Source organism: Canis lupus, chromosome 8, assembly GCF_048164855.1.
Source record: "Canis lupus baileyi chromosome 8, mCanLup2.hap1, whole genome shotgun sequence".
NCBI lineage: Eukaryota > Metazoa > Chordata > Mammalia > Carnivora > Canidae > Canis > Canis lupus.
The window spans coordinates 20,508,791-20,534,982 of record NC_132845.1 but is presented as its reverse complement, the minus strand read 5'-3'; the positions used below and the strand labels follow the sequence as shown (position 1 = coordinate 20,534,982).

General features: G+C 40.2%; 1 protein-coding gene, 1 long non-coding RNA gene and 1 pseudogene across 6 annotated transcripts in view; 1 reads left to right on the top strand and 2 right to left on the bottom strand.

The window, feature by feature from the left end:
- TGFBR3 (transforming growth factor beta receptor 3) overlaps positions 1–26,192 on the top strand; it is a 194,068-nt gene that overhangs the window by 36,622 nt on the left and 131,254 nt on the right. The gene's annotated exons all lie outside the window — the stretch shown is intronic.
- LOC140637950 (uncharacterized) lies at positions 232–15,115 on the bottom strand. Its single transcript, XR_012035072.1, has 3 exons — positions 14,949–15,115; positions 11,194–11,380; positions 232–2,618 (listed from the first exon to the last, which is right to left on the bottom strand). It is a non-coding gene; the product is annotated as an uncharacterized lncRNA (long non-coding RNA).
- On the bottom strand, positions 9,740–11,158 carry LOC140637948 (etoposide-induced protein 2.4 homolog pseudogene; annotated as a pseudogene).

Sequence of the window (26,192 nt, the reverse complement as noted above, 5' to 3'; positions counted from 1 at the left end):
TGCACAGTGGTCTCTGTTTACTCTATAAATGAATGAAGTTGGCTATCCTGGGACCTTGGGCAACCTTCTCCTTCTGCCTTCTCCTCAGCCAGCAGACCCAGAGTAACAACTTCAGACTAAACGCTTAGCACTTTTTGTAGGTGATTCCCAGGCAACTTGATGGAGTTGATAGGAATGTAGATCTCAGAACTGTGAGAGAGCATGAAAGATATTTTTAAAGTTGGCAGTAAAGCCTTTGAACCAGTAAGTGACTGTGGGTTTTTTTTTTCAGCTTTATTATTATTATTTTTTAGTCTTGTTGCATTTTTATTTTAGAAAGTAATTTTGTGACACAATGTCAAGACTTACTGGTATTTCCCAGGTAAGTTGTAAGATATCATGAACAATGTTGTGACTAATAGTTAAATTGATGTCTTAAATAGTGATTTTCTTTAAAAAGATAAAATTCAAAATTAACCTTAAAAAAAACATGATTATTTATATTTAAGTATATTTGAGTGAGAGAGAAAGGGGTTAGGATTGCCATTGATAGAATGAAAAGTACCCAGAATCTGTAGTGTCTTATATGTTTTGTCATCCATGAACATGGTATACCCTCCCATTGGTGTAGGTTTTCTTTAATTTCTTTCAGCACTGCTTTTTGCAGTTTTCACTAGTTTTTCTGAGACAATGGTATGTCCAAATGTGAGCAGTATTCATTATGCATTACTGTTTCATGGGAGTGAGGTTTGAGAACCTCTATTTAGAGCTATAATTCTATTTTCTTCGAACTACTCTTCATTAATATGATGAAAAATAATTCTTCCTCGGCATTTGGCAAGTGAGCTCAGTCACAGATAACTCAGGCTGCCACTAAGGTGAGTTACTGACCTGGCTGGCTTTGCTCTAAATTGTAGGAACTTAAAGTTTAGTGTGTACTTAAGAAATGTGTGGGGTTTTTTTCTTTTTTAAGATTTTATTTATTTATTTGAAAAATTTGAGAGAGAGCACAAGCAGGGGGAGGGGTAGAGGGAAAGGGAGAAGCCCACTTCAGGCTGAGCAGGAAGCCTACAACACTGGGTTCCATCCCAGGATGCTGAGCTTATGACTTGAGCTAAGGCAGACGCTTAACCAACTGAGCCACGCAGGCACTCCAAGAAATATGTTCTATTTTATTTTAAGAGCTCCTCCTTCAGAGGAGCCTGATGCTGGACTCCTTCCCGGGACTCCAGGACCACACCTTGAGCCAAAGATAGACACTCAACCACTGAGCCACTCAGGTGTCCCAAGAAATATATTCTTTACCTGGAGGTTCAAACCGGTGTTACTGACCAGGTGATAGCCATAACATCTCTTCATTGAGGTAAAATGAGCATCCTGATTCCTTTGGACTAAAGGTCAGAGTTAGGGGCAATATTAGAATCCAAAGGTTGAAAGTTGTGCGCTTTTGCTAGACCCTTGGGTTTTCCCAGCAGATTTTTGCTAGAGCATAGTCACTCCAGTGAAGCTTTCTTTGAGACTTGTAACTAAAGGATTTTGTAGAGATTTTATGCTCCAAATGTGAGGAATGCCTGTGGACTTTACCAGAGTGAATCTATTGGATTATTACATTTTTATTTAGTAAAAGTAATTCTCTACCACAGTTCATTCTTGACAGAGATTGTATGGTAATTGTGACCTTGGGCTATGAATCCCGACACAGGTTCAGGCACAGGTTTTGCTGTTTGCAGGCTGTAATTATATCCTCAGTGTCCTCACATACAAAAATAGAGATACCCGCCGTATCTACCCACTGTGTTCTTGTGAGTATTATAAATGAGATGATGCATATAAATCAGAAGGCTGTGTTTATTTTAAATGAAACCATTAAAAATAGTGTTCTTTGAAAATGTTAGCATGGTGAACATACCTACCCAGTTCCAGTCCTTTAAGTCGTAAGTCTTATTATTCAGAGATATATCTGATGCAAAAATCATATCTGATCCTGAGGTACAATTTTGCAGATAAGACAGACTCTATCAATGACCAGTTTCTTTATTTTCCTTTTGTTCTGCTCAAAACAGTATGCTGGGAGTACCGAAGTGGTATAGGGGTGTGATGAAGTTGGGAGGAGATTGTGAATCAAAAGTTTTCTTTTTTTCTTGTTTTGAAAATTTGAGTTTGAGTCCCAAGTTTATGGCTTTCAAAGCTTTTGTTGCCTAATCTAAAGAATACTGCTGATTACTCTTAGTCCATTGATTATTAGGAGATTGAAATGCATGTAGAGCACCCAGTAGTTTGTGGCACTTAGCAGGTCTTTAAAAAGTTAATCCTTATTTTGAGAACCTATATATTTTGGAAAAGAAAGAGCACTAGAACAAACTTATGATTGGCAGAGTAAGTTTATTGTTCAACTGTGTGCTCCCCACAGAGGTAAGGCAGGTCTCAGGGTATTTATTTGGGAGATGGCTGATTTGCTGTTGGCTGAGCTAAGGACTCAGGTGTCTTTGAAATGAGCAGCATCACAGCTGAAGGACTAAATCTGGAGCCAGGATGGAGAAGACCTTGCTCCTCTAGAGGAAGTGAGTGGGCCTCTAGCTGGAGGTTGAAGGGTAAGCATGAATCCTCAGGAAAAGTAGTAGTGGCATTGAGGACTGGGGCTAGTGGGGAGACAGGAGAGCCCAGAAACAATAGAATGAGACCACCTAATGGTAATTTTCATTGTGCGTAGTACCTGTGGGCTTAGTCCCACCCTAACCATCCTACTAAAAATCATAATCCCTTTGAACTCCTAGTATACCCATTCCTTCTTATTTTGCTGTTTTTTCCCCTCTTAGCACTTATCACTTTTTAAAACATGCTTATAATTTATTTGCTGTGTTTATTATTTATCTTCCCCCACTAAAATGTAAGCTCTACAAAGGTCAAGTCATTTTGCAAACACTCTGGTGTAGCGGTTGCATATTATATGAACATTCTCAAGTGGAGGGCTTTCCACATTGCCTCTTATCCTTGCTTGAATGGAATCCTCAGGGAGAGGGCAGTCCCTAGTGCCCTTGCACATAGTAAGTGATTAATATTTATTGAATAAATCAATAATTATATCCTATCTCATTCATAAAGTACAACTTTGCTAAAGTAATCTGAATCTTAATGTATTTTACTTTGGGGGAAGGAAGCAGTGTTGCTATGAAGGCTAGCCTGTGGAGACCAGGTGAGGGGTCACTGTCTTCAGATTCTTAGATAAAAGAATGTCTGAGTGACCTGTGGTGGTTGTTTTAAAGACAGGTTCTGGATCTGTCACTAAAGAATGTCTTTGACAGCAGGAAGTTATTGCTTTTTGGTAAACATTCTATAAAGCTTAGCATAAGACTCTTTAGTACTCTTGACCTTGGCTTAAGTAGTGGTGGTATATTCTATTCAGGAGCTGGAGGTTAACTCTTTAAACCAGTGGTTCTCCGGGCAGCCCAGGTCTCAGTGGTTTAGCACCGCCTTCAGCCCAGAGCGTGATCCTGGAGACTTGGGATCAAGTCCCACATTGGGCTCCCTGCTTCTCCCTCTGCCTGTGTCTCTGCCTCTCTCTCTCTCTCTCTGTGTGTCTCATGAATAAATAAAATAAAACAAAAAAAAACAGTGGTTCTCAAAGGATGGTTATGGATCTGAAACCTTATCAAGAGGTTTATGAGGTCAGAACTATCATAAGAATTCAAAGTTGTCTTGCAACTTTGGTTAACATTGCAATGATGGTATAAAAGGAGTATTGGATAAAACAACAGGTGTCTTAGCAGGGATCGAGCAGTGCCTCACTGCCACATGCTAGTGTAAGAATGTTCTTGCTGAAGTTAAAAGCCCTCAAATACATGTCTTTTTCATATTCTGTATGAGGAAATGGGAAGTAGGCAAGTAGCACTTCTACATTCCAAAGCGCAGTGGCTGTCCTGAGGAAACACTTGCGCAGTTGTTTTAATTGTGAGCTGGACTGGTCTATTTTTCATGGAATAGCATTTTCTTTGAACGAGTGACTGACAAACGATGGCTATCTAGTCTTCAGTACTTGCCAGACACTTTTTAAAAATGAACAGGTTTACAATATTAGTTGCCAATGAAAAATTTTATTTTTCAAGCAAAAATTAAAGTTTAATATTCATCATTCTGTCCATAGCAGTTTTTGAATAAATACTTTTTTGGTGAGATCGATGGAAATATGAACAAATATGATTTTTTTGATATCATATAAGAAATATGTCAATATTTTACATATTTGTATAACTCAGTGAACCGTGATTTTCCAGATGGCCAATATATGATGTTACAAAATTTTGTGTGGGTAGTAAAAGATCTCACATCTTGATAATACAGGATCAAGCAGTTGGTTTTTTTAAAACTTTGTATTTTTAGGTAATTTTGGACATAGAGAAGACTTATATAAATGGTGCAAAGAGTTCCCGTATACCCTTTACACAACTTCACCTTGTAATAACATCTTATAGACCCACAGAACAATTACTAAAACTAGGAAATTAATCTTGGTACAATATTATTAATTAAAGTATAGAATTTATTTGGATTTTACCAATTTTCCCCTAATATTCCTTTTCTTTTCCAGGCCCCAACTCAAAATCTCACATTGCATTTAATTGTCATGTCTCCTTGGTTTCCTCCAGTTTGTGGCAGTTCTCTGTCTTCCAGTGACTTTGACACTTTTGAAGACTGGTTAGTTGTTTTGGAAAATGCTCCTCAATTTGAGTTTATCTGATATTTTCTCATGATTGCATTGAGATTATGCATTATTGAGAAGGGTACACAGAGGTAATATGCCCCTCTCAGGGTGTCAAATCAGGGTTACATAAAGTTAATGTATCTTATTATTGGTGATGTCAACCTTTATCACTCGGCTAATGTGGTGTCTGACAGAGTTCTTTGCTGTAAAGTTACTATTTTTTTCCTTTGTAATTACTCAGTATTTTGAGAGCAATGGATTTTAACCTAATAAGGTATGAAAAGTTAATTATGCAATGCAGATTCCACATCACAACTAACCTTTAAGTAATGGCTATTTAATGAGTTTAGGTAAAGTATCAAAGAAGAAATAGCTAGCTACAAGTGTATGAAAAGATTGTTAAGATTTGCTTCTCCTTTCCAACTACATATCTGTATGAGACCAGATTTCTTCATATCCTTCAACCAGAACGATGTATCACAGTAAATTGAATGCAGAAGTAGATACAAAAACCCAGCTGTCTTCTATTAAGCTAGATGTTAAAGAGTTTGCAAAAATGTAAAATGATGCCACTATTCTCACTAAACTGTTTTATTTCAAAAACAGTTATTTTTCTTTTATAAAAGATAATATTTGCATTAAGATGCAATGGATTTATTATTGTTATTGTTGTTTTTAAAAGATTTATTTATTTATTAGAGACACAGAGAGAGGCAGAGACATAGGCAGAGGGAGAAGCAGGCTTCCTGACAGGAGCCGGATGTGGGACTCGATGCCAGACCCTGGGATTATGCCCAGAGCCAAAGGCAGATGCTCAACCGCTGAGCCACCCAGGCCGCCCTATTGTTGCTTTTATTTTATTTTATTTTATTTTATTTTATTATTTTATTTTTATTTATTTAATAAAGATTTTATTTATTTATTCATGAGAGACACACACAGAGAGAGAGAGAGGCAGAGACACAGGCTCCATGTAGGGAACCTGACGTGGGACTCGATCTCGGTCTCCAGGATCAGGCCCTGGGCTGAAGGCAGCGCTAAACCACTGAGCCACCCAGGCCTCACTACTGGTTTTTTTTTTTTTAAGTTTTTTTTTTTTTAATTTTTATTTATTTATGATAGTCACACACACACACACACAGAGGCAGAGATATAGGCAGAGGGAGAAGCAGGCTCCATGCACCGGGAGCCCGACGTGGGATTCGATCCTGGGTCTCCAGGATCGTGCCCTGGGCCAAAGGCAGGCGCCAAACCGCTGCGCCACCCAGGGATCCCAACCTACTGTTGGTTTTAAATGAATTAAATATTTTAAAAAATTTCTCAGTTTTTATTTCTGTTGTGTGAAATGTTGATAGATATAACTGATACCAACAAAATCTCTTTGGAGTCCTCAGTAATTTTAAAGCATAAAGGAATCCCAAGACCAAAAAGTTTCAGAATCGCTGCTTGCTAAAATAAAAGAAGAGATATCTTGGTATGTGGAGGGGGTGAATCTTGTCTTCTGGTCCAAATGAAGTTTCAGTGAAGGGTTTCATCTAGAAGTCTTGGCCTAGGGAACTCACTCAGTACCTCTGTATCTGTTTTTTCACCTGGCAGATGAGGGAAATTGGCCTGAGGATCTTCAGGTTTCTTTCAGTTCCCAGATTTTATGATTTCAAATAACTGTTGCTGTCAAAGATGTCATCTTGGCAGCATGGGTGTTATGGAGCATTACAGGTAATTTCTAGAGGGTGATATTTACAAAGTTAATGATGAAAAGTGTCATATCTAGGATATGATATAGTAATATTTGTGAGGCAGGGATTTGAGAGCCTTGTTCTGACTTTTTGGGCCTGTAAAATTATTTCTTTCAGTGTCCCCTTCCAAAAAATTATAGTTTTAGATCTTAATTGTTTTTTACTATACTGAGTAAAGATTTTTACTTAGGGAGTAAGGGAAAGATTTTTAATTATTCCTGAATACTTTTTTTGTCAGTTTATGTGTATCACAAATTAAAAAGTGTGTGATTTCCTAGAATTTTTGTGCTATAATTTTTTTTTTAAAGAATTTATTTATTTATTCATGAGAGGCATAGAGAGAGAGGCAGAGAGAGACATAGGAAGAGGGAGGAGCAGGTTCCATGCAGAGAGCCTGAGGTGGGACTCGATCCTGGAACTCCAGGATCATGCCCTGAGCCAAAGGTAGATGCTCAACTGCTGAGTCACCCAGCACTGAGCACCGCTGTGCTATAATATTCTGTGCATATACATGTAAACTTCTTTTGTGTGGGGATTTATGAATTTAGATAAGTTATTTTTCTTTGTTATAGGTTCCTCATATACCACTGATATCTATATTGAAACAGGCTTAGGTTGTAATATCCATTATATACTTAAAATCTTCATGAAGTTAGTTATTTGAGTACTTGTTTTAAAAAGAAAACAACTTGATTAAGAGTCTTTATACATCCTTAATATTTACAAATGTAGACTTAAAAAAAAAAGCCAGCTGGAATGTATTAAGAATCCCAAACTTTGGAACTAATATTTTTCTTTTTTTAGTTTAAATGGAAGGAGACTTGATGGTTTTAGTTTTTAAAGATGAAGAAACAAAAAGGGGAGGGCAAGCCAGTAGTGTATTGTCCTATTAAGTATCAGTCTCAATCAGTTTTTAAACAGGATCCTGAATTCCTGTAAAGTAGATTTTTGTAATGGAAACTGCCACAGTTGAGGGCCAGCTCTGTCATAATCACCAATTTGGGCATCTCTGATATTTAGCAGAAATATAAATATCTAATGTACTGTGTGTTTGTTATACTGTCATAGGAAAATTTTGTAATTGATTCTGAGCCAGATTCTTCCAGTGTTTAAGCTACTACTTGGAAATAAGATTTGGAAACTGGACTAACTTTCTGAGTACTTCTACACTTTAGTAAATTATAGTAAATTTAGTATGTATTACATCTAAAAAAGAAATTCAGGATTATCTTATATCAGAAGAGTTTCATTCATCACATTTCAAAGATTCCTTTAAGTAGTCGGCTATTTCAGGATACTTATGTAACCCAATCTAAGAGGAAAATGCTCTCCAACTCCCAACAAGACAGTTTAACAGAACATAGTGCTTCAGAGCATAGATCCGAGAGCCAGCTGCCTGGGTGCTAATCCCAGATATGCCAATAAATAGCTTTGTAACCTCTGTTTGCTTTAGCATCCTCATCTGTAATATAGTATCCATCTCATTAGATTGTCTTCAAGATTTAATGAGATGTGATGCTTCATGCACTCAAAACCTGCCTGGCATTTACTAAGCTCGACCAAGCCATAGCTTTGAGTATTTGTGTGCTATTAAAATTATTGCTTAGTTAACATGTGGTATATTTTAGGTTGCTTATTTCTTCATGACATCTGAATTTGTATCTCATTAGTAACATTATCCTCAAGTAATGTTTGAGGATACGTTACATCTGGGTAGATTTTACATTCCTAAAGCACACTACTAGAGTTCTAGATTTGTGGTATGTTGGTATTTTAAGGATCCTTAGAGATTATCTGGTTCAGCTCAGCCTGATACATAAATCACCTTTCTAATATCCTGCTGACTGAGCCTCTAGCCTTTACTTGAATTTAAAATATCCCTGACCCTTGGGAAATTCTTCTTCATGTTGTGCAATCCACCTGGCTATAAACCTCCACTCTCAGTCCCTAGTTCTGCCCTATAGAGCTGCATGGAATTTGGTTAACAAATAACTCACCTGAATGGTGACAGCAAAGTAAATGGATTCTTGATAATTAAGGGCTGTCTAAAAGTGCCCAGAATGGTGTATTGATGGTACTTTAAAGTCTTTGCTCCCTGTTCGTAAAAGAAGTAAGGCTTGTATTTGTAGATAGAGTTGCTCTGAGGTAGTTGGGGACACATTTGGCATAGAAGTTTGTTCCACTGAGCCTGTGGTGGGGCAGTGAGCCTGAGGGGGAAAGGCAGTACTGGGTCTCTGGACCTCACTCTTACAACTCCCCCCACCCTCATGCATTGTTGTACAAGTCCTTTTCTGGAGGAGAAGCTTTGTGTTTAAAAGTTTGACCTGCCATATTTTCTAAATTGCATATTTCTCCTACATAGAATGGAAGTTCCATGAAAGAAAAAGAGAAGGCTGCTTACTTTGTTCACTGCTGTATCTTTAACAGCTACAAGAACTTGGGATATATAGGTGCTCAGTATTCAAATGATGGAATTAAATATTAAACACTCAAATGTGAATGTGTTTTCAGTTTAGTGCCAGGAAATGTCACATTCACTTTTTTAAAAAAAAAAACAGCTCATACTTAATTGTGACAATTTAAAATCGGACAAGGGTTTTGACATCTGCCCCCTTCCCATATTTCATCACTTTAAAATGACAGGAGAACACCAGCCAATCACAGGCTTAATGAGTTTAATAAGTTTACCCCTTCACTTCCTTTCAGTAGCACCCAGTATTCCTTTGAAATACCAGATAGACCTGGCAGTGGCCAATAGTATACACTTCAGACTTCAAGAGTTAAAAGTTGAGGTTCACTAGCATTCGGTGTAGCAGTGGCACTTGTCCAAAACTGGTACCTCCCTATGGTTGGGGACCTTTACTTATTTATTTTTTTAAAGATTTTATTTATTTATTCATGAGAGACACAGAGAGAGAGAGAGGCAGAGACATAGGCAGAGGGAGAAGCAGGCTCCCTGCAGGGAGCCCGACATGGGACTCGATTCTGGGACTCCAGGGTCACGCCCTGGGCTGAAGGCAGGCGCTAAACCACTGAGCCATCCAGGGATCTAGTTGGGGATCTTTAAATGCACCAGTGAAAAAAATTTTTTCCCTTTAAGGAGAAGAAAGAAAATCACTCCCATCACTTCAGGCTTGTTTTTTTTTTTTTTTTTTTTTTCCAAGAGAGACCAAAATCTAATGTGAGTTACGAGAAAGAAGACAGTGATGGCTATACAGGCGGTGACCAGGAGCAAATGAGATTCTCCTTTATCATTCCACATCCAGTATATGTCTTTCACAAAGCAACAACAAAAATAACAGGTCCACAGAATACAACAGCCAGAGTTACAAAATCCATTCATCCAAGAGTGGTGGAAAGCAGAGAGAGGAGTTGGGAGGGCAAGTGGCACAGGGAGAAAGAAAGTATGCACATCATTCCAGGCACAGGACTGGCAAGTGCTAGAATAAGACCTGCAGAAAAACCTGTGGTCCATTCAGACTCAGCGGTGTTAGGAATCCACATACTGGTGTCAGGAATTCTCCTTTATGCATACCAGAGACAGAAGTCCCATTCCTCGGAGAGAAGGATATACGCAGAGGGTCCTTGGCAGAGCAGGTCCTGCCTTCCCTAGTGGAGGACATGCCAAGGAAAAGAGCTCCTACAGCTTTTTTCCAATCACACCCATCCCCTCTGGGTGGCAGGTGACTCAGTTGCCTGTAGCTGCTTTTAGTCTGGCAGGAGACGGATGTGGGGATGGAAATTTCTCTGCAGAGGTTGAGCTACTCAGGGCAGACTACAGGTAGATCATCTTCTGGAAAAGGCTTTTGCTTTAAGAAAACCACCAAGGAGAAGAGGCACAACTAGGAAAGGTATACTTTGCTGGGGGTCTTTGCTTCATTGACGCTGATACTGAACAGAGGAAAGGAGGAGAGGGGCCTCTACTGATAGTATATGAGGACTGCATGGCTGTGAGGAAAGCCAGGGCAAACCAAATCCAATGTAGTAAGGCCACCGCTTCTCTGTGCTTGACAACCGCTGGTGCACTTCAGTTCCTTTATTGAACCAATATTCAGAGCAGTGTGGTGAGTAGAGAAGGGACGTATGCAGAAGACTAACCAGCTGACCAACATAATGGATGGGAAAGAGGCTACAGACGTCCCCTGGATGTGGAAAGGAGCCTGCAGCCAAAGGTTGAAGAGCATGTCAGCAGTTATTTTGCTGACACTGGGGAATGGGTGAGGCTTCCTCCCCGATACCTCAAATGCCAGATCAGCTATGTCTTGAGATGAAATGGCATTAACAGCTTTGCTAAGCACAAATGGAGGGAGCACCCAAAGAGCCCTGAAAAATGAGATAAAGAAGAATTTCACCGATGACCAAACATCTCCATGTTGTGATGGATCACCAATAGTTTGGGCTGTTACTGACTATAGTGCAGGAATAAACACTTGATAAAACAAGAGGAGACTTCTAGTAACCATAGGTGGCTCATTCTCTTGCTTCCTTTCTGTACTCTGGGCTCTCCTCTGCGCTAGGACACTACTGCTTGTCCTCTTCCACGCTGCTCCTTTCTTGCTGAGTCTGAGCATCTAGCTTTGAGATGATACAAATTCCTCAGATTGGAGTGTGATTTCCCCTGGTAAGGTCCTGGAGAAAGGTTTTGACACTTGCAGCCATCTCTTTACCACCCAAGCTACCAACTATATGCAGGAGAGAGAAGTGTCTCAAAATCTTTCATCATGAAGGACCTGGCTGCTCCCACCCTCTGGGTTCCCACCTACCCAGCCCCTTACCCACCCAGGGGTGCTCGGCTCCTCCTGGCCCTTTGGTGCCTGGCCGGCCACCAGCTCCCGATGACGGGGCACTCCTAGTGCTGGGGCCACTACACCCACTCTGGGCATGCCTGGACCACACTGGACCGCACTGGGCCGCTCTTTCACTTGTATGTTGTGGCCCATTCTGTGTGCCTGAGCTGAAGGAGGACCTGTGAGAGGACAGAAAATGAGATCTCTGGAAGAAATATTATTAATATTATGATTATTTGCAACATTCAGATACATTAAGAAAAAAGTACTTTCTTCAGTTTTGATATGTGAAGATTTTCTAGAAAGGAAAGAAAGGTTTCTAATTTTATCAAAGGCAGAGGTAGGTATACCACGCTGTCAGAATTGGGTTTTTAAATCAGCTCAGCTGGATAGCAGCTTTACACTGCAGCCCCGGTGATGTTATATGAGCTTAGCTCTACTTTGAGTGCTAATGAAACAAGTTGGCCAGAAATATGAATTGTAAAAAGCCATCAAAACATTACAATGTAGGAGAAAAATGTAGTGAAAATTCTAACATAGAAAGTTCAAATAGTTCCTTTATCTGAAGGCTTTAAAATTTTTTTCTTAGGTAATTTGCAAGACTATTTTAAGTTATAGAAAATATATGTAAAATTAAAATGACATTAGCTGAGAACTTTGCCCAGTTGATTAAGGAAATCTGAGCTTCCTTTTTTCTTTGGTGTTTGTATCTCTCTTTAATGTGCCAGAAGCTGAGTTTTCTATAGAAAGAGGACATATATTTAGATCAGAACTCATTGGCATATTCCTTGGGTTATCTTAGGTCAGCATTTTCTCTGGGAAGAAACACCTTTTGATTTTGGAACCAGAATGCTGGTTCCTTCCTTCTAGTCCACATACTACCCTCTCTGCACATGCGCCCTCCACCCCCCAGGGCTGACCTTGGCTTAGTCACTTGACCCAGTCAGTAAGTCAATAACTTCATGACTTTGAGTTACTTAATATCTTTCTGTCTTAGTGTTTTCAGCTATAGAGTGAAGGTAATGGTGTATCTCAAGGTGGTTTTGAGGAATGAATATGTAAATATAAGTAAAATGCTTAGAAGAGAGCCTGGCACATAGCAAATACTCCATAGATGATAAATTTGTCACATGTGGATATTTTGAGGGTATAGAGTGGAAAATAGATTTTTAAAAACCTGGAAATTTCCCTATACAAATTCCGAGGAATATTGATCATTATCTCCACGATGACCTTAGTATTTGTAAAATTCTTTGCCATTTAGGCCACTTGCTGTGCTTCCATTTACACTTCCCTGTTCAAGGTGTGGAGTTAATTTCTAATCCATTAATCATGAAGGAGGAATACTCTAAAGAAAAGCTAAATACTAACTAGTTAGAAAGTGAAGTAACTTTGAATTTTCTAAAGCTGTGCCTTTACTTGGAATTTTAACTTTGTTGAATTTCTGTGTAAGGGGATAAAAAACTTCCATTCTTAGATTCACAGTGTTCATAGGCAAAATAGAAAAAAATAGATAAAAACAGTAATTTTAAGAGGAAGCATTTTTATTTTTGTTTTTGTTTTATAAAAGATATGTTTAGAGAGAGTGAACGTGAGAGCATGCATGCTTGTGTAGTGGGGAGGGTCAGAGAGAGTCTTAATGAGATCACAATCTAAACTGAAACTAAGAGTGTGATGTTAACTGCCTATGGCACCCTCTAGGCGCCTCTAGGGGAAAAGTTTTTTTTTGGGGTTACCATCTGTATCCGATTCCATGGATGTTGTCGTAATTATCATTTTGTGTCTTCAGAGAATGGAGCAGATTTTGAACATGCTTTTATTTTCTCCCCAATATATTGGCCATTATATTTAATAGTATTTGGGATTTTAAAAAATAGAGGTAATTAATTGTGAGGTATTTTGATGTTCAGCAGGCAAAGGAAACACATTACTTTGTGTAAACAGAGGGTAATATGGAGTCTTTGAAATCTAAATTATTGAACTATTTGCCTAAGGATAATCTTCTTAACTCTTTAGGTTTCCTCTGGCCTGTAATGAACTACAGTAGTGGTTTGGGAATAACACAGAAACATCCTATATGTGAAACATTTGGATCCCATTTGGAAAGCATGATGGATGGATCCAAGTTTTCAGGTTTATCTTTGAGTTACACTGATAAATTAGTAAACTTTCATCCCATTTTCCTCTCCATTTTGTGGTCTAATTGGCTTATGGTTGGTAAAGACAGAAGCATATGTTTTTTTGAGAGAGATAAGCCTTCATTTTGTTTACATTTTAAATGATCACCATCTCTGAAACTGGCACTAGGACCAAAGAATGTTTATTACTTCCATGTTAACATGGGGATGGGTCTGAAAGATGTTAAGTGAGGTTTATGTTTGGTTCTATTCTAAGGCTTCCTTGGGCTCCAGCCAAGGTAACTTGGTTTTTGTAAGAGCCAAGAGGAACTGCCTTATAATCTCTTTTTTATAGCTGTTTTTATATTTTTATTTGAAAGCATCTACCTTGAGGATAGAAGCTCTGCTGTGCAGAGTAAAAAACAACTGTTTCTAATCTTAGCAAGAGGACAACAAGGGGGTTGGCTAGGGGTTTCCAGACACAGTTGTGTTTGACACCTGCCCTGGTTGTATCACTGGTCAAGCAGATCTTGTGGCCTTTGGGCAAGTTTGCCTTCGGAAGATGGAAACACAATAGGGATAATTTCTAATTTAGAAAGGTCTCTAGGACTCTAGTCCAGAAGGTTTTTTGTTTTGTTTTGTTTTTTTCTTTGTTGTTGTTGTTTTTTGCTTTGTTTTGTTTTTGTTTTTACCTGTGTGTGTCAGGTGGGGTGCGGTGTTTCCTGCTGTGGATGTGGGGAAAACCATGTCACACCTTCACAGAGAAGGGAGAAGGCACCTGATTGGCCTACGTGATTCAGAAAGTGTCACAGGCCCAACTCCGTATTCACTTTTCCAAGGTCCTTCCTGTTGCACTGAACTCTGGCCCTGCCCCCTCCCACCCTCTGGGGCCTGTGGAACCCCCAGGGAGGAAGTTGCCACTCCTATGCCCTTTACTCTTCCTGTGCCCTCTGGCCGAGATCTGTCCTGTGGGTCTGGGCCCCACCTGAAGTCACATTTGTATTTAGCAACTTGCTTGGTGGTTCCTTGTCCGTGCCCAGACTCTTGTGTGAGATACTGGCTGGTGTGATTGCAGCTCCCGTTGACCCACTGTTCACAGAGGCAGAGGAACAACATAGGCCAGACTATAGAACCCAAGGAAAGCTCTGGGTGACCTCTGCTATTTAGCAGCTGCTCCTAGCACCAGTCACTGTGGCAACTGGGCTCTGTTTATGAAAATGAACAGGGACCTCAAGGCCGGGGCATTCACACCATGGACAGAGCTCCCCCTGGAAATACGTTGCCTGCCAGATTGCCAGGGCTAAACCAAAACAAAGACATACCAAACAAAAGTAGCTGGGGAAGTATTCTGCTCTTGGGGGACATGCACTGTGGCCTAATTGCCGGGTATCCTCCTTTACCAAACAGAACCGTGCTGGGGTGAGCTTATCTTGGTTATGCCAGAGAAAGAAGGGGGCAAAGACTCTAGTACTTGTATGGGTAACTTCTTGAGTATGCCCTTGTGTTGCACAGGGCTGGTCTCTAGCTGTGGGTTCAGAAAGAAGTTTAGTTACCAAGGATTTGACTTTTTGAAAATCTTATTTTAGGTCCTGCTTTTATGTAAACTGTAAAGCTATTTTTGGATCTGTACCTTTAGAATAGACCCTTGTCTGGAATTACTGAGTTTGGAGTTTGTCCTCTTCAAGTCCTTGCTTTCACAGTGATGGTCCAAGTACTCCGCATGGGAAATGGGGAGCCTATAGACAACTTTGAGCACACTGTGAAACCCAGAGCTTCTCGAGGTGACTGCTACGTTCTAGGTGCTTTTCCCATTGTTAGGTTTTAGGATTCCGTGGCTGGACCCTTCCGGCATATGTGTCTTTTAGCCTCATTTAAATGCTCACTGGAATACTTCACTGGGGCATAGATAGATGAAGCTCTAGTCTATATTGAAAGTTCGCAGAGTTTAGAGCTGGAAGGACCCCTAAAAATCATCAAACCATATTCCCCTATTTTAAAGATGTGTAAGTCAAGGCTAAAGGGGGTAGTTTGGCAGAGCTTGGAGCAAGTGCACAGGTTGTCTGATGCCATTCCAGAGCTGCCTTCCCTGCACCATGCCTTGTCACTGTGGAAGTCTGCTCAGCCTGTGGCTTATGCATCCTGGTGGAGGAGGGAGACATGGGGAGGTCTAGACGGCTGGCATTGGTCATTTTCCAACAGAATGGAGATGTTCAGGAATGACATATATTTGGAGAAAGAGGGACTCCCATATGTAAGTCAATCTTAGCTTTAAAGTGTAAAATATCCATTCATGGGGCACTAGCCTGGCTCAATCTGTAGAGCATGTGACTCCTGATCTCAGGGTCAAGTTCAAGCCCCATGTTAGGCATAGAGCTCACTTAATTAAAATAATAATGATGATAATAATAATAATGGACCTAAAATAACCATTCAGTGCATTGAGGAGGCCTAAGGTCTACCATCGGGTCTTCTTGATCTGATGAGATGTCAAGAAATTGAGATAAAAGGGTAGAGGTGAGTGGGGTGGAGGTGCTACTGGTTATAAGTGCAATGAGAAGAACATGGGCCTAAACCAATGTCCCTTCCTAGAGGGATTCAGGCCTAGCTTTACCCCAGCAACCCATTACTCCTTAACTTCCCCTGTATGTCCTGGGGTTTGCACAGCTGCTGTACCTCATGAAGATGACCCATCCCAAGAGACCCTTCACTGCAGTGAAGGGAGTAAAGCTAAGTGTCCTCCTTCAGTACTCAGGCCTTTATGGTTACTGGGGTGGCTGCCACTGTTTGCTCATGATAATTCCTTATGAACTCTTCTGTTGATAAACCAAACCAAATCAGTAGTGGTCTTCTTCAACTGAGGATTTAAATTAAATTATAACCACAACCACAAGTATCTCATTGGTGTTCATTTCAGTGCTGAACATTTGTACTCTGGGCTGTGGATGTGATGTTTCTGCCCAGTTTTGGCTGAGATACCAATGTGAAATGTGAGTTTGCCATGTGGCAGAGTCTTTCCTCTGGCCATTTAATGCAGCTAAAATATTGACGGGGTTGATTTGTCACACTGGAGAGTTTATCATGGGCATGACTATTGGTACAGGTAAATCCTGTGCTTCACTCTGTTTGTAATCAAGGGAAGAGGCCTCCTTCTCCAGGTGTATTCTATAACTATCATGACATTTAAGTTCTCTTGGGCAAGGTATGGAAGAAGATTGTAACAGTATATTCTGTACTGGCTCTGTCAGGCTTTGGAAAGCAGACCTCAGGGTGATCTGAAAAGCCAGTATCCTGAACTAGCTGAAGCCGTTAACCAAAATGATGTCTGGACAGTCTGAAGCTGAACAGGTTTCTCTAGTATCTATTTACAGTTAGCCAGTGAGGTTAATAGCAACTGAGCTGAGAGCCAGTGTCTGCACTGGCTGTAACTCACTTGTGTTCTGGAAGGGGGTCAGAGAAACTGAATAGATTTATTCATTCAGGGAGCATTGAGTAACAGCAGCCTTAGCTGCAAAACCAGCTCTTTTCAGCTTTTTGATGACGTGCACTATTATTGTTTTTAACAGGTTGGCTTAAAAGTGAGCCTCTAAGAGTCAAGGCTTTATTCCTCTCTGTCCAACACTCACATGTTTCCTTCTAGTTTGGTGTAGTCCATTAGTAAACATTTATCAAGTGCCTACTGTGTGCCAGGAACGGTGTTATCACAAATCAGTAACTTATTCTTAGTTAATGAATGATCTTATGCAGAAGGCATACAAAGAAGCCTTAAGAAGGGGTGGATAATTGGGAGTTTTTGTGTCTCTTCCTGCTCATTCTTCCGTGCGTTCACATCAGGGAAAGGAAGTGGAAGTCAACTTAAATTAGTTTATTTTGGTAATAGCAGTTTTAGAAAAGGTTTGGAGAAGGAAATTGAAACTATTGAGAAATAGGAGGTTTGAGGATTACTGCTAGAGTTTTCCTACTCCTTCTAGCCCAGGGACTTTGTCCCAGTTACCACTGATAATGGACCCTTTTTATGTTTAACTGTCTTGTCAGTAAGTCAGTGACACATGCTGAGAATAGAAACCAGTACCATTCCATGTTGTAAATGCCAGTCTATAACACGCCCCACTGGTTCTGTTGTTGTGATTGTTGCTATGATACTTAGCATCAAATGCTAGCCATTTGCCTGTCATTTTACATCACACCTACGGGTCCCTACTCCAAGCTGCCTACCTTCCCTGGAAGCCCAGGACCTCTTCCACATGGCACCACAGGAAGTGGTGGAGAGAAAGGGACAGGAGCCTTCCCTTGGTAAAACATGGTCCTTGCTTGAGGCTGTGAAGGGAACTGTGTAAATTTTAATAGGAAAGGCCTTTATTTTGGTAATCTTTTTCTGTTAAATTCTGATTTTTAAAGTATTTGGGGTTAAGCGTAACTCTGTTCATTGTTTTTTGTTCTTCTGAAATATGTGACTTGCAATGGTAGACTATGTGCTAGACTCTGAGGGAGGAAATGAAACAGAGATGTAGCCTCTAGTCTCTGCTCCGTAGGTATTCCAGACCCATGAGGGAAGAGAAAACATCAGGTGGCATCATTAGAAGCTTTTTTTAATGTAATGGTAGACAGCAGAAAATGGAAACTGGACTAACTCCATTCAATTCTGAGGTTGTTTTGCCTTTACCATAGGGTTATCTTAACTGAAGGCAGGTCTCCTGGTGGTTGTAGGAATGGTTCAGGAGGTATCAGGGTTTTGTTTATAGTCCAACGAAGAGTGATATGCTGCCTTTGGCTTTCTTAAGAGAGAGCCTCTTTCTCCAAACTCCCAGCATTCCTCTCTTTTGCATTCATTGGCTGAATTGATAGAGCACCACCATCCATCCTTAAGCCAGTCACTGGCAATGACTAATAGAGTTGCCATGATGACTTAGACTGATCAACTAGAGAATCAATCACATTGCTTACCATAGGGGTCTCCTGCCGAAATAAATGTGAGCAGACTTCCAATAGAAGAAGCGCACATCTAGTATAGGACCATGTGAGGATAAGAGGTCAAAGACAAAGTAATGGAGAGGAGGTCCTGGCCCTTGTTTGTGTTCCCTCAGTGCCCTAGACAGCTTTCTGTGGGTCCCTCTAACATGGTGCTACACTATGTACCTGCCTCTCTTTCCACTTCTAGAGTATAGCTTCTTAAGGCTAAGGTACTCTGTCTTACTCAGTATTTGTGACCTCCATACCTGGCACATAAGGGATTTGAACAAATTGAATGGAAAGAGGTTTTGTATACGTGTGTGTGTGTGTGTGTGTTTTAAAGATTTTATTTATTCATGGGGGGCAGGCAGAGACATAGCAGAGGGAGAAGCAGACTCCATACGGGGAGTCTGATGTGGGACTGTATCCCAGAACCCCGGGATCACGACAGATGCTCAACCACTGAGCCACCCAAGTGCCCCTCAAATATTTTTGTGTTTAACTTTTGTCAAATATTCCTTAGAATGTTGATATTCATTAAATATTTTATAACAACTTTGAGATATAATTCACATACTGTATAATTCACACATTTAAAGTGACTGGTTACAATTCATTAGTTTTTAGTATGTTCATTCATAGAGTTGTGCAACCACCACTACAGTTGATTTTAGAACATTTTCATCACTCCAAAAAAATTCCATACCCAGTAGCTGTCACTCCCCATTCTCCCCTTCCTCTACCCCCTGACAATCACTAATCTACTTTGTATTTCTATGAATTTACTTATTCTGGACATCCTATGTAAATGTGATCCTATAATATGTGGCTTTTTGTGTCTGATATCTTTTACTTAGTGTAAGGTTTTCAAGGGCCATCCATATTGTAGCCTACATCTTTTTTATGGTTAAATAGTAATGCATTGTATGTGTGCACCACGTTTTGTGTATGTGTGTGTGTGTGTGTGTGTGTGTGTGTACCACATTTTATTAATCCATTATCAGTTGATGGAAATTTTGTTGTTTCTAGTTTGAGACTCATATGAATAATGTTGCTAAGTACATCTGTGTACAAGTTTTTATGTGGGCATATGTAGATGAGTACCCTTTCTGCCTCTGATCTCGTCCCCTCGTGTCTTTCCTCTTAATTTATGTTCCACACCACTAAATTGTTTTGTAGTTCTACACTACCATGCTGTTTCTTACCTGTAGACATTTGCTTGTGTTCTCCCCTCTGCCTGGAATATGAATATGAATACTATTACTAATACTAATCCTAATACTGGTTAACTCTTACATAGCCAGTAAGTCATAGAGGAGGCAATTGACTCTAGAGTCTTAAACACTCCAGAGTTCTTAAACATTGTGCTATATATTTTTTTCTTTTAAAATCAGCTTTATTGAGGGGCACCTGGGTGGCTCAGTTGAGCTTTTGACTCTTGGTTTTGTCTCATGTTATGGTCTTTGGGTGTGAGGTTGAGTGCCACAGGGGGCTCTGCACTCAGTGTAGTCTGCTTGGGATTCTTTATCTCTCCCTCTGCCTCCTCTGCTTTGCCCTGCCCCCCTGCTCACATGGGTGCATGCATGCTCTCTCTCTCAAATAAATAACAATCTTAAAAAAAAAATCAATCAGCTTTCTTGAAGTAAAATTTACATGGACTAAAATGCATGTATTTTAATTCTACATTTTGATGAGTTTTGATAGTGTATATACTTCTTTGACTACTACTGCAAGCAAGTTATGGAAGATACAGATTTTTTTCTGTATCACTGACCCCCTTTGCCCCAGTTCTCATGCCCCTTTGGAGTCAATATTCCCTGTCCCAGGTACTTACTGACCTGCTTCCTGTCACTATAGGTTAGTTTTGCCTGTTCCAGAATTTCATGTGTTTTCCTTAGTCTGGCTCCCTTTCCTCAGCAAAATGTTAACAAACAAGTTGTTTTATATATCAGTAGCTTGTTCCTTTTTGATGCTAAGTATATCTATTGTATAGATATATCCCAATTTGTTTATTCATTCATCTGTTGATGGGCATTTGGTTGTTCCTTTTTATTATGAAAAAAAAATGGTATAAGGATTTGGAAACCTGTCTTTTTTGTGGACCTGTGTTCTATTTTTTCTGGATGAATACCTAGGAGTGCGATTGCCCTGTTATATGATAAGTATATGTTTAACCTTATAAGAAATTGCAACCCAGTTCTCCAAAGTAGAACTGATTTAATTTTTTTTAAAAAGTAAGCTCTACTCCCAACATGGAGCTTGAACTCATGACCCTGAGATAAAGAGTTGCATGCTCTATAGATTGAGCCAGCTAGGCATCCCCTCTATTGATTTTAGTATATTTGTTCTTTCCTCTCCTTAAAAAAACTTTTTTTTTGAGATTTTATTTTTAAGTAACCTCTACATCCAGTGGGGTGCTCCAACTCATGCTGAGATCAAGAGTCGCATGTTTTTATGACTGAGCCAGCCAGATGCCCCTCAACAACTCTGAAGAATTAGCTCAGATATCACCTCCTTGGAAGACTTTTTTTGACACTTTGATCTTTCCCTTTTTTTGCGGTGGATTGGGGAGGTTCCTCCTCCATGTCCCTGTAGCATCTTGGTTATTAAAATTGCTCACTTGCCCATCTTCCCATCAGACTGTGAGCTCTGTGAAGATGGAGAAGGTGTTATTATTTCTGTATCCCTAGCAGTTTGCATGATACCTAATAACATACAGCTAGATGCTCAGGAAATGTTTGTGAGGGGATTCACTGACTGGAACATTATTCAGCTTACCAGGGGAGTTAGGAGGTAACAGAGGTAAAACAGGCATGCAAATAACTATAATATAAAGTAGAAATTGATAAAAGTGAAGAACAAAGTCTATGGGAATTCAAAGAGAGAGAGAGATGGCTTTTAATGGGGATGGTTTGAGAGGTTAATAAGGGGAAGTAGAGTTTCAACTGAGCCCTAAAAGATAGATTGAGATGTATAGAGATACAGTTGGTTCTCAAAGGATTTAACTTGAACTTCTGTCCTGGAAGGTTGAGCAGGTTGAAGGATGAAGGCTGTGTTTGGGCTGGTCACACTAAGATTCTCTGTTTTGGAATGCTTTGCTATTCCCAGCAGGTGCTAGGTACTAGGTACTAGTACTAGAAGGCGTTAGGGGGTACTGAAAATGTTTCCTATTTGGCAGTAGAAGAATATGAATATGTTTTTTTATGTGTGTCTTTCTATTATCTTTCTAAATTCTAAGTCTTCTAGACTGGAGGAAATAAAGCTTCTCTTACTGTCTTTTCTTCTCACCCCATGACATGATAGCAGTCACATAAATCACATCATTGCCAAGCCCCTGTCTCAAAGGTCATCTCATCTCTCTGGTCCCAGACACCTGACTACACTTTTTGGCATGTTTGTCTACCTTTCTTCTTCATCATATGCTCATAGAATATTAGAGCTGGAAACTTTAAAAAATAAATACCAGGATCTCATTTTACAGATGAAAACTGACCTCGAGACCCATTCTATTGCCTGGTTAATAATAGCAATGTTAAAAGCTGCCACGTCAGTATGTGTCATATAATCCCTATGACAGCCTTGCAAAGTATATATATGTTCCCATTTTACAGATGAGAAAACTGAGGCAAAGTCTCAGATAGGACAAGGCAGATGTTTTCAGTACTGCCTGCTACTGAGCCCAGGCAAGATCCTCAGTCTGCTGGGTCATTGGCCACAGAGAAGGAGGGAATCTAGCCAAAGCCCTCACTAAGGTAGAGAAGAGGCTGTTTTACTCTGACTTCGTGCCCATACAGAAGTTAATCAATGCATTCTTGCTTTGTTTTCTTCACTTAAACAAATTTGGATGAAAATAGCACTTACCTTTTATAAGATTGTGATAAAAATTAAATGGGCTTAACACACAAGTTGAATAGACCAGGGTTCTCTGCTGCCTAGAGTACCCTAGGTGGTGGTTTCTTTGAACCACATATGATGCTGCCCCAGATATAAGACATCCAGGGCAGAAAACTAATTAACCAGTGTTGGCTTTAATCAAAATTATTTCTATGGTAAAGTACAGTATGTGTTTGTAGTTCTTAATTATATAAATACAACTGTTTTCATTATACAAGTAATACTTAACAGTATATTTGCATGGTAAAAAGTTAAGTAAGAAAGACAAAGAGCAAAGTCCCAGTGCCCATTCACCTTCCTGACCCCACTCTAGCACCACCCCCACCATAGGTAAGAACTATTTGCAGTTAGAATTTGTATCCAGTCCTTTTTCTCTGCACTTATATACATACACACATAGTTTTAGGGAGTTACTGAGTTGTATCATTCTTTACATACTTTTCTATAATTTTTTTTAAAGATTTTATTTATTTATTCATGATAGTCACACAGAGAGAGAGAGAGAGAGGCAGAGACACAGGCAGAGGGAGAAGCAGGCTCCATGCAGGGAGCCCGACGTGGGATTCAATCCCGGGTCTCCAGGATCGCGCCCTGGGCCAAAGGCAGGCGCTAAACCGCTGTGCCACCCAGGGATCCCTTTTCTATAATTTTTTTAAAAAGCTTAACAATATGTCATTAAGATGTTTCTGTCAGTACAAATAGCACTGTTTTAACTACAGTATATATATATTTCATGGTACAGATGTACCCTCATGAACATTTAGGTTATTTCTAGTATTTCTCTATTGTAAATACTATGGCAGTTAACACCTCTGCCTATAACACTGTAATACCTTTACAGTTACATTGTAAAGTTATGGTGCAATTATGGTTATGGTGTAATACCTTTACGGAGGTGTTGGCCACTTCTGTTGCCCCCCAAATCTGGCTGAGAAAATTTTGCCAAGGGCTCAGAATATTCTTATTGGGATTTATTATTGAATGATCACACCCTCTGAAAAGTATTAATTGAGCATTATGATTGTTTTCTAGGCAAAAGGTTAGTAACTACTTAATAATGTGCTAGGTACTTTCTTATGTATTATCTCATTGAAATCTTTTAACAATCCCATGAAAAATGTGCTGCTACTTACCATTTATCTGAAAGTGAGATTTGGAAAGGTTGTGACTTGTATAAAGTGATATGGCTTCCAGGAAGCCAGTTCAGAATTTGAACCCTTGTCTTCTGATTACCAATTCAGTGTCTCTTTCCCCATTGCTCTGAAGCTGGTCCATTCTCTTCCTAAAGTCTTTAAGGAGAAAAACCATAGCAAGTAAAATGTCTTTGAAATAAAGCATCATAGTGTGAGTAGGGAGAGAGCGGGCATCCTTTAGATTTGGGGTGGGGTGGGGTGCAGCCTCTATCTGTGTCATCATGCTTGGAGGTATGACTCATGACTTCAGGAGGCTGTGATAGCAGCTATACTGAGACCTTGGTGCCCGGACAGCAATGTCCTGCTATTGTGGGCTGTGGATTTAGTATCATGCTAAAAAAATAAATCATTTTTATTTATCTACACCTACAGCCTGTATGTGTAGATGCAGCTAACTCCTGGAGGCCCAACCCCCAACAGGAGAATGGCCTTTAGTGGACAAATTGTCTCTGCTCCCTTTGAGTTTTCATTTCCGTAGGGGTCAGAGATGATTATTTTCAACCTGTGGGATGCCTTAGCTCTTTGAGAAGTGGTCCCTTTGCACAGGGACAGTGGAATGGGGTGATGGTCAGAATTGAAGGGTTGTTTTGAGCTATTTGAGGAAGGATTCTGTGTCTTTGGGTTCCCTGAAGTAAGTGTGAGCAGCCTTTCCTTCCAGAGGCAAAATTAGAGCAGTTTGGAAACAAGGCATCAGTTCTTTTCTGGCAAAATGACCCATGTCCATGGATCATAATAGGAGGATCCTGTTGGCAGTTAAGTGATCAAAAATTTAAAAATAAGTTATCAAATATATTTAAGGAGGAAAGCTAAGAAAACCTGGGGCGGGGGGGAACAATGGAATACAAATCCCTTATAGAGTAAATCTTACAATGAACATTTCAGCATTTTTAACAGATGTGTGCTGAAGTGTATGGTGATTCAGTATGTATATAAAAGTCACAAGCACAAATGTAGTCAACGTTTACATTAAACTTCCCACCTCCAAAACATACACATGAGAGGTCCCACTTGTGTATGTGTAATTACATCTCTGAAAACTCCCTTGGTCCCTTTTTTCTCCACCTTTCCTCAAACACATATTTTGCTTACTTCCCTAAAGATACATGATATATATGAGAGAACACAGTCCATTGCCTCACACCTCTCTGAGTAGGGTATAAAGTGTAACGCTTTGAAACACCAGGGACGCAGGTCCATCGGGAATACTAAATGCTGGTTTCCAGCCACAACTGTGCTGGAATGAAAATGGAAAACAATGAGGCATGTGCAGAGTCAGCTTTTCTCTGTGTCTCAGCTCAGCAGTTTTCCTGCTGTCCTAAACTTTAAAAAAAAAAAAAAGGCTGGGGGGGGGGAAAAGAGGAAATGATCCAGTTTTTTAGCATTTTGATATAAAATAGCTGCAAAGTTGTGGGGACACAGTGAAAAACCCAAGCTTAGTGGTGAGAAGCCTCACTGTTCTTAGCTTAGTTGTGAGGACTTTGTGTGTGTGTATGCACACAACACAGTACACACCTCACCATACACGTGAAAACAAATGCAGCCGTGGATTTTCGTGGTGGCCATGGTACAAGCTGTATTTGGTCCTCATGAAGCCTGGGTTTTATTTTTACCTCTGCTGCCCACTTGCTGTGGAACCTTGGAAACACCATTTTATTCATTAATCAACTAAATAATTCCATTGAACAAGCATTTATTGAGTGCTTACCATGTACGAGGTCCTGTCCAGGGGCTGGGAAGGATTAATAAGGAAACACTTGACTCTAGTGGGTAGGGGGGATCATGCAGCTTGGTGCTGTGGTGTGTGCCTCTAAGAAGAACCAGCCTGCTGTAGGAATCCGGAGGAAGGCATGAGGCTCTGTCTGGCTGAGAGAGGCTCCATGGAGGCAGTGAAGACCATTCAGGTGAGCGCTAAGGTCTAGGTGGGCCTTCAGCATGTTGGGGACGGGGAGCGAAGACTAGGTGCCAGAGCTGGGGGCACAGGAGGCCTTTCTGGGTGGCTAGGCCCCAGAAGAGAGTGGTGCTGTGTTGTGGTAGGTGGTGACTGCCAAGCTAAACTGTCCCTTGATTTCTGTGGGCCTCAGTTTCCTTATCTGCAAAAAAGGGGCAGATGAGACTGCTTTTTGTTTCTGTGTGCCAGAGAAAGAGAATATTATGCTTGCCCCATAGGATGCAAATCTCAACTGGTCCAACTGATCTTACACCTTTAGTGCTTGAAAACAATTAGGTTTTTGGCCCTTTATGAAAAGTAGACATCAGAAAGTACCCTCCACTTTCCTTCTTGTTTTTCCATTTTAGCACCATAATCACTAGGATACTATTTACTATAGGCAGGACTTATAGAGACTTGTTTGGTAAATAGGAGAACCCTAAGTGGTGATGTGTCAAACCTTCCTCACGAATAGTGCAGGAATACACATTTATGTTCTATAGTTTATATTGAAAACTTCATCAGTGAAGTATTCTTTCAAACATCTGTATATGCATCTGTAAAAGGAGAAAAGCCAAGATGGGCCGGGGGGGTGGCAGGGCGGAATGTGAACATATCAGGTACATTCACATTTTCTCCCTGTTATCAGTAGCATCTTTTCAGAAAGTACTGATTAAAAATGAAGGGTGTTTCCAGTTTTTTGGTTTACTTGCCTTGTAGCATACCAAGTCAAGGCTGAGCTGGGGGCTACCTTCCAGAAAGCAAAGACTTCCTTTCTGACTGGAAATAATCCTCATTTTGTTTGACCTTCAGAATACTCATGGCCTTGCTGGAATACATGGGCCAACATTTGTCCTGGCAAGGCCAGGGTGATTTAAGTTTGGTGTCTACAGATACTGCTTTATAGGCAGTT